Here is a 9,333-nt window from a genome sequence, read left to right on the forward strand (position 1 = left end):
AGCTAGAAGACTATTCCGCGCCACAGTCCCAATCGACATGTCGTTCCACCAGTGTCTCCCGCATGATGTCCTCTTGATTATGCGCGTTCGGTGCCCGAGGGGTAGTTGGCCACCTCGTACGTCGTCGTTGTTGCACAGAGCAACCGCGCCCATTGGCTGCCACAATCACAAATCACTTGCTATTGAACACCTCGCAGCCAATGGTGGCTTAGAAAACGATTCCTAGTCCGGACATCGCCGCCGGTGAAGGTGACGACGCCTTTTTTTCGCTCAACGACCAGTTCAAAGCTTTCGGTTTTAAACAATCAGAATTAAAACTGCTCAGGCAAGGATTAGCACATGAAGGATGGTAGACATGCACATGTGTGGGAGTGCTAGTACGCCGAATGTTTACAGTGTCCGGATGAAACACTCACCGGCAGACGCTACATCAACACATCTGTAGCATCTGCCAAAGCGACCTCTGAAGGCCGTTGCGCAATGGCATCACTGAGTTTGATAAAGCAGTCAGCATGCATACGGACTATTGCTGTCATGACAGTGGTTGCCTACCTAGCTTGAACCACCGCGAATGCACGGCCCAGCAGACAAACAGTGAGTGCGACGGAGGCTGGTTTTCAGCAGATTGTACGTTCGTGCCGCAGCCTACGCATCTAGAACACTCATTTTGCCCAATCACCGTTCGCTTGTCACATCCCTCAAAGCCGTCGTGTGTGCATAATTGGGTTTTTACAAGGAGGTAAAGCAGCACCGCTATGAGTGGCTACATGCAGTGGCTGATTTCACGAGAGATCGAACACGCATACGCATGCGCATTTGTCCCCTGTTTTGAGGAGCTCTGCTCAAGCCAGGTAATAGCTCAAAGGGGAACTTCCCTTTCCTCTATCATGCGTACTTTGCAAAAAAACTAACATTTAGGGTTGCGCAAGTGACGCGCAGTTTAGGCAGCTGCCGCTTTTAATTCCAAATTTTGGGTTTCGCACAAGGCACAAGGCATTTTTGCTTAGACATTATCTGAAATCATAAACAACAATGCGTGATGCGACAAACCATAGCTCACAAAAATAGACGATGCTCAGCACCTCATTGCCATTAACTCTACAGAAGAATTATGCCATGAACCATTCGGTGACGGATGACTATGCACCTCACTTAGTTGACTTCCTCTTTGATTTTTGCGTTGTTTTATAGTTGACTGCGGGTCACCAGTTTGATGCAAAAAATTTCAGTAACCAAAAAATCTCTGCGTCATCTTTGGGTACTTCACAGAACTTCTTTAACTTTTCGGCTTTTTATATCACGTGAGGTGACAAAACCTAGTTTACAAATTTATGTTCACGTCTGGTTCCATCTTTCTATACCTTACCTTCTTTTTATTTACTCTATCTTTTTCTCCAGGTTGAAGCTTTAGCATAAGGTTTCTGATAGTTCGGCAATGCTTTCTTTCACAACATCCACACTGGCTTTCTGTCTCCATTTTGTCAGACAAAATGAACCTAAAATAAACGCTGTCTTTAAACTCGTAATATCGAGCACGCCGTGCTGTTCATACATGTAAAGCGCGTACAAGACTCCAGAAGGGGCTTTTCGAAATCACAAAAGGTTGGCGGCATACCTTTCCGCGCTGAAACGACAGCGGCTCTGGAGGCTCAACTGCTCTGCTTTTCTGAATAACGGAGCCGTTGATTGTGAAGGACTATGCGGCCTTCAAAGCGAAAACCCAGTACCTGTGCGGTCGGATCCCGGTGGAACGCTCGCGCAAATGGAATCTGCATCTGGTCGCCACGTGCTTTCATTTTTTGCCGTACGACTGAACGATGTTCAGTGCGACGCAAGTGCGTCACATTTGCGGCGCACAAGTGACGCAAGTATGTTTAGGGGGGGGGGGGGATAAATAAACTTGTTTATCTACATATTCCATCCAGGCTGTACTGCTGCTCCCACCACACGGATGCTCATGGTGTTTAGAGACACGGTCTTGCAGCTTCACAATTAACTTCTTTTTTTAAATCTTACAGAACCCCATAAGAACAGGCCAAATGGTGTATATTCTTTCGCAGCGGATTTGCTCACTAACAAAAAATTACAATAATATACCGCAAAGGCATTATTAAGACCCCTTAATTCTAGTGCAAAAATTTGTATAACTTCAATCAGTGCGAACAGTACCTCCCACGACGCATCCACTGCCTTTATTTCCAGCCGACGAAATTTAAAAGTTTGTCCCCGACAAAAAATACCTTCGGCGCTCTACACGCGCACTTATTCCACCGCGTGGATCATACCTCCCGGGTGGGCTCACCCGCTGTAAGGAGGTGGCGCTACGGAGGATTCGCGTCGGGGCTGTTCTTACACCAGCTGTCACCCACACCTGGCCCTCCGATCGACGGACTCTGTTTGGCCGGACATGTTTATTTTGCTCCACGTCGGCATCGACCTCAGACATTCCCCATCTTCTGTGGACTTGCCGTGGTCTCCAACGTCCCCAACAGGAAGTACTAAATAGTGTGGTACTCAACCCACGCCGGCCACACGACTACAGACGCTGGCTCTTTGGGCCGTATCACCGGACCCTTTGAAACGTTCGGAGTGAAAAATTCGTGTTTGCGTACATTTAGACTCACTCGCCCCCATTGATTTATGCTGCAGAGCAAACTTTCGCAATTAAAAAAATCTTTTCACCCCTAAGTAAAACTATTTGCATACAACGTTTGCATTGAGTCGGCTTCAGCAGTCTGTCCCCGCACTACGACAAGTAGGTCTTCCAAAGTGCACGCATCTAGCTACCTGCGAGTTCATTTCCTTCCTTTTTTTCTGCTTATCCACTTTCTTGCACTGAAGCTTTTGTTTTCCCTACCTCATTTCCTTCTCTCCTTGTTCGCCTTTTTCTTGATTTCTCTTCTTCTCCCTTTCCTTATTTTTCTTGTTAATTTGCTAGTTTGCTTCGATTGATTATTTCTATTTGCTGAACAATAAGGGAGACCTAGGAAACAAAGCATCAGTGCTGGGACTTTGAGTTGTGGTACTGCCGTATAATGCGTAGCATTCATAGTTGGCTCGTCGTCAATTGTTAAAAGTGTTGTTTTAGCGTTTCGGCGCATCGTGAGACAAGGAAATACACAGTGAATATTTTCTATTTCGCACAGCGTGAAGACACTTGTAGCAGGGGCGGGGTCACATAGTCTGAGTTACTGCAGCAGCGCCACTTATAAGAGAATCCGTCACCGTAGCAATAGCAAGTTTCCCCTTTGGTTCTTTCAGTCAAATAAAGGTCCACCGGGCGCAGTCCATCAAACCTGGGCTATTTCAGCCTACCGAGACCCGTTTTGGTGCCACTCGCGGCAACAGAGGCAGACGACGACTTTTTATAGCGAAAGCATTGCATCTCTATGTTCTATCAAACGCATTGTGAGGTAGGCATAGTGTTTCATACAACAACAACTTGAGAGGAATCTGGCGCTACGATCGTCCACCGCAATGGGCATGATGGGTAGTTCTGAATTCGGATTGGCGCTCGATAGCTTGTGAGAGTTACTATAGATTCAATTGCACAGGCAGTTTCGTTTTCGTTTTGGATTTGCATGAACTCATTTGCCTGTGTTGGAAGAAGCGGTCAAAAATACGTTTCTCCTTGAACTGAATGCCGAACATGCACTGACGCCACCCTGAGTGGACTGTTTTATAACCAGAGTGGCGAATTTGGTGGGTCATCAATTCATTTGCGGCACAGCGAGCACGCAAAAACACAAATGATGTCGCTGTGTGCGGTGAAGTTGTCTGCGAATTAGGAGTGGCGGCGCTACTCATTCGGCAGACCAATGTATTTTCGAAGCTGAAGACGGTTGTGAATTGCTTGGAACAGTCACACCTTTCGTGCTAACGCCGGTTCCTACGGTGTAGACCAGCAGTATCGGCGGCTGATAGGAACGCTACATGATGAATCTCACTAATTCAGGCTGAATAACTTCTCCAAAAAATAATCAGTTTCATTTTTTAGGAGCAGAAAACTTTTCTTAATATTAAAAACTACAAGCGTCGCAACTTTTACTGACTGTTTTGGAGAAATCCGCTTCCCGCTGTAGTTCACGGCAAATGGCAAACGTACTCTGCAAACCTCACTGACTCCGCGTTTGCTTTCTATTGAAACGCGCCCATTTTGCACAAAACGTGTTTTCGGCCAGAACCTTTGTTGTTTGCCACGTAATTTAAAAGCAGCGAGCGACGAAATAGGAGTTTTTTTTTTCACAAAAAACACAATTTGAGCAGCCATGGGCCCGTTTCGACCCTACGCAATCCGGTTCCAGAACTACCCATCATTCCCATCGAAGCGTAAGCGCCGCCTCGGTGTTCGTGTTGACACTAGCACCAGTTTCCCCTCTAGTTATCATTGTATGAAATTCTATGGAGGTAGGTACACCAAAAATCGTCAGCTACCAAAAACAGAAGTGCAAGTGCAAGACGGGGAGCGTGCGCCGGGAAAGGGAAATAGCGGTGCCAAAGAATGAAAGGATACTGCCGCTTGTGCAATAGGAGTTGCTCTAATATTTGAAGGTACCGACGGGGAGAAGAGAAGTGTCCTGACGATAGGGTTCGGAGAGTACTGTACCAGGGATGGTCAAGTGGTGACATGCACGGCCACCCAGTTTAACAGAAAGTTTAACAGGGGATCGACAGGAGGAAGGCGAACCAGTCTTTCGCCTTCACATTCTTCGAAAGCTCTGAGCCTCCCACGCTGCTTCCCTTTTTGTTGCCTTAAACGCGGCTCAGAACTGCGAGACGTACACGTTTTCATCTTTCCTTTCTTCCTGCTTTCGTAAAGCATTGTGCCGATAGCGTTTACGTATTACGTATTTTTTAAATTTTTCCCGGAAAATACCAATCCTACGCAAAATTTTTCTGAGAAGTGCATTGTAAGTTTCTAATTGCTGTTTCTGTTCTGCCATTATCGTTTCAAGGCTACCGCTGCACTCGTTAATCGATAGTGATAGCAGAGCGGAGAAACCGTCCCGGTACGGTACCCGGTTCGCCTGCGCATGCGCAAAACTAGTTTTTTCGCCTCTGCGCCTGCAGTGGCGCCGGTCGTCTATCGGGAGTTTTACCGGCACCAGTTCTCCGCATGCGCCAACCGTACCGCGAGTGGTAGCACCATACAAACGTCTTGCCTGTTAATACTTTGTTGTGAGGCTCGCAATGTGTAAGGCCCTAAATGGTCCTACTTGGCTTTAAACAACAAATAATCACTGGAACACAAGAAGTCACAAATAAATTTTCCTCCCAACCTTCCAAAACCCAATTTATGGCCGACGAATGTTACCTGCCAAAATGCGCCACAGGCAACTCGGAAGACCATTGACCGTTTTTATAAACTAGTAAAGCAAATGGAAATGGAATCGTTTTTCTTTCCGTTCCTCGGCCGCGTGAGGAGTAGGAGTGTACGCGACTCTATTTTATCAGGAAGATCCCCCTGATTCCACTCGCCATTGTGATCGCCAAGTGGATTGGGAACATGGCACTAGCAAAAGATGTTCATTAGGCCGTGTTTTTGGACCTTGTGTTGATCAGCTGTTAAATTTTCTGTTACATTTTGCAACACCGCTCATAACCACTTGACCAGATCTCTAGACCGCACCCTTCAAAGCTTCCGTCAACTGATTACGACAAATAAATGAAACGGCGTATTGATGGGGTCGTCGTAGCGGCAAATATTAGTATACTTTTTTCAAGGTACCTACTTTTGGTTCAGAGCTACAGAGATGATGATGATGATGATTCCTATTGGTTTCCCCTTTGAAGCGGGGTGATGACACGTCATCTTGCCAAAAAGGACCAATATAACCATGTTTTACACTCTTGGTTTGGTACTAGCCTAATACTAGCGCGCAGCATTCGTTAGAAAGCTGGCTTTACCGCAAGACCCAAATTTTTTCTCTGCGCGACTTTGTACACAGAAGCTACATGGCGAAACCGAGACATCTACAGCTTTGCTGTAAAAAATAAGAAATCAGGTCTGAGCACATTCGCCGCCATGGAGGTGCCCGGGACTTTGGAACTGTTTTAAACCGAAGCTTTCGTTTTCTCACTTATTGCTACTGTAACTCGGAAACGCCCTACAGAAAAGCCAACTTTTTCTGACGATGATACCCGTGGTCATTGTCACGGTCCCGGTCATTGTCTCTACAGGAAAGCCAACTTTCTCTGACGATGACACCCGTTGTCATTGTCACGGTCACGGTCATTGTCTCTGATACATATATGTGACTATGTATTAGGCAAAGCAGCCTATTGACCTATGCTCATAGTCGTAGAGAAAAATACCGAATAGAATAAATATTGCTGACAACGAGGGAATACGTTCTCTAGTTGGACACTGGGGTTTTCGTATATACTACGTCATATAAAGTTCTTAGGTATGCCCCCTATTATTAGCTTCCGTTAAAGTCGGGAGACGATGCACCATCTAGGGCCTTTGAAGATAAAATATTGGATATCGTTGTAAGGGATAAACCAAAGCCTTAGGTGCATTCTTCCCCGTGTTATACTCAAAATCCTGATAGCCTTTCTCACCGCTGTGAAGCACTGCTCTCCAAAGTTATCTCTCGTTGGCTGGCACTCATTTATTCTGCTTGGCCATTATTCCTAGCACCACTTGCCTAGACGAAAAATTCATTGATTAATGGATTGATAAACACTCTGTTGCTCTGTACATTCAGTCGTCTGGAACCCCCTACTTTTAATAGGTTCTGTTCTCGTTCGGGCGTGACTGGGGTTTTCGTTATTTCCCCTGTTATTGACAACGCTTTCGGCATCTCAATACACCCCTACAAAAACACGGAAATTATGCACAGAAATTATTCGCTTGAGCTTCACCAAAAAACCGCGACAAACGTGTATGAACCGCTGATCTCGAAAATTATGGTTCTGCAAGCTGACAGGAATGAAGAAACCGCCTCGTTTCCTTTAGCACACTACGTTTTCTGCCAGGAGAAAACCTCAACCACAATTTTTATGCTAAGAAAAGTGTGTTGACATCTTTTTTATATTACGCAAGTAGCCTTCAGCATTCCCTAAAGAGTAAGCACAGTGTTCTCACTTTTCGCCCAAAAAGCGAAAGCACACACCAAATTTCAGATAAAAAACGTGAATATTCACGTTTTATATATGAAATTTGGTGGTTTAAAATAATAGCTCTTTGAAATCACAGCCTTTTTCTAACCAAGGAGGTCTGGTGTAATCTATGACTGCGAACACACCAAAAACAAAGCACCATACATGCGCTTACACCTACCTTCAAGGCTTCGAAGTTGGCACTTCCTTGCACTGGCCGAAAGTTGCCACAAAACTACTTCTGATGGTTCAACACATATTCCCTCCCTTTTGACTTGAGCAAAGACTCGACAAAGCAGTGTCCATCGTCGAGTTGTTGAGTCTCTTCCGATGAAGTTTTGCTGACTCCAAGACGCCAGTCGGACTGTTTGGAGCGTACGTATCAGGTAGCTGTATCTTCGCAATGTTTAGCTTAGGCCACAGGTTTCCGATAAAAGTGGTTACGGCCACTAAACACTCTGTGAATTGATAAGATAACAGAACCCCACAGAATGTGCCCTGCTTTCTTTATTGTGTCCCGCCGTACAAGCCGCACGTTATCGTATTGTCGCTGGCGCCCACTAACCTCTACAGCCAGAGTTAGCTTCTTGACCTAAAGGTCGCTCTCCTTAGGGAGAAGTTTGAGGGGCCATATTCACTGCTTGAAAAGGTACTTTTAACAATTGTAAACTTCTCCAAGTGGGGTGGCATTGATCTTGACGAGTCGGAACAAAAATCGACTGTTGGTCCATCCTTCGTATGCATAATTGTTCTGGCTGAGCCACGGTGCGTTTTATGACGTCACTTTTAAGTCTAGAACCATCTAGTGACACCATGAGTGACTTCATTAGGCAACGCAGCCGACATGTGATGTTCCAAACAAAAACAGATTCTTAGCAAAGGTTTTATAGGACCAGGCGTGGCATAGCAATGCCTTCGACCTCGCGGCAGCAAGAGATTGCTCCTTGGGAAGCTACTAAAGGCATTTAAGAGTTCCACACCGACATCTTTCTTAAACACATCAGTAGCGAAAAGAGTTTGTAAGCGCCGGTATACCACAGACGCAGGGAGAGGAAAAACGGAGCTGAACAAGCGAATAGACAAGCAACTTCAGCATTGTCATCCACTCTCCCATTAATTGAATTAGCAGAGCGCAATGAAAATTACGCGGGCCGAAGCCTTTTAAAGTCTCAAGGCGGGTCCCAAAGCACTGCCGAGAAGGCCTACATTACTCACCCCACCAAGAAGGTGAGGCGGAAGCAAGGCGGCTCAGGCGTCTAAGCGGGAATTTAGGTTTTCGCCTTCACGCCCACAAGAACGGCTTAGGTATCCCTTTTGGAGTCACCTATCCCGTTTTCCCACCCCCCTAACGAATAGCGTAAACAGAAAGTGTACTCAGGCAAGACCTCTCAAAACTACTAAAACTAGTGGGCTCATTTATTTCAATATTTATAAAGCGAACGAATAATCGTGCCTATTGCGAGAAGCCCGCAATAACATAACCAACAGTAGCATGCTTCTTTTAAAAAATACATCGAGGAGTGCTTTTAACGAAAGCGAATCAAAAAGGTGGTTAGAAATAGCGACGACCTGAGGCGAGGCTGGTTTAAGCTGTGGGTTAGTTTAATGTTGGTTTGGTTCGGTTTGGTTTATATGAGCGGCGCATATCCCAGAAAAAGTGGATGCAGAAAAACTAAACCAAGTCCACCAGTGTTAAATGTGGTGTAACCATGGAGGTCTGGTTCTCTTGTCTGGGCTGGAAAGTAAACGGCTGTTCGCCCGATAACGGCACCGCCGTCGCCGCCAAAATTGTACCGTTTCCCCAAAGAAATCGGCCGCTAAATTCCAACGGCGGGAGGCTCTCTCTCTACTCGGTCACCTAGAGGAAGGGAGAGGAATGGGCACCTGTGAGACCACAGCGCTGTCTACCTGTGGCTACTGGAACCACCGGTTCGCAGACTCGCCGATAGGGGACACCGGCGTGCCTGGGAACCTGCTACACCCCTGCATGACGCATGATCCCTACAGCAGCCGGACGAAATAACTCGACCTACAAGAATCCTCCTCCTCCTCCTAATCATCATCATCAGACTGCCTACGCCCACTGCAGGCAAAGGCCTCTCCCATCGATCTCCAGTTACCCGCCCTGTGCTAGCTGTGACCAATTTTTTCCTGCAAACGCCTTGACCTCGTCTGCCCATCTAACCTTCTTCCGCCCCTGCCACGCTTGCCTTCTTAGGGATCCCCTCT

General features: G+C 46.4%; 1 protein-coding gene across 3 annotated transcripts in view; it reads right to left on the reverse strand.

Moving 5' to 3' along the window:
• Nucleotides 1-7,473, reverse strand: part of LOC144142556 (b(0,+)-type amino acid transporter 1-like) — a 42,090-nt gene extending 34,617 nt beyond the window's left edge. For 2 of the 3 annotated variants that reach the window (XM_077674146.1, XM_077674144.1), the window contains exon 1: nucleotides 7,286-7,473. The gene's annotated coding sequence lies outside the window, so the exon portion shown is untranslated. Of the gene's footprint in view, nucleotides 1-1,615; nucleotides 1,741-7,285 lie in introns of those variants that run through there. The other variant, XM_077674145.1, reaches the window with a different exon arrangement.
• Nucleotides 7,474-9,333: the final 1,860 nt, after the last annotated feature.

Source organism: Haemaphysalis longicornis, unplaced genomic scaffold, assembly GCF_048455015.1.
Source record: "Haemaphysalis longicornis isolate Haplotype H1 unplaced genomic scaffold, Haemaphysalis longicornis Haplotype H1 scaffold_6, whole genome shotgun sequence".
Classification (NCBI taxonomy): Eukaryota; Metazoa; Arthropoda; class Arachnida; order Ixodida; family Ixodidae; genus Haemaphysalis; species Haemaphysalis longicornis.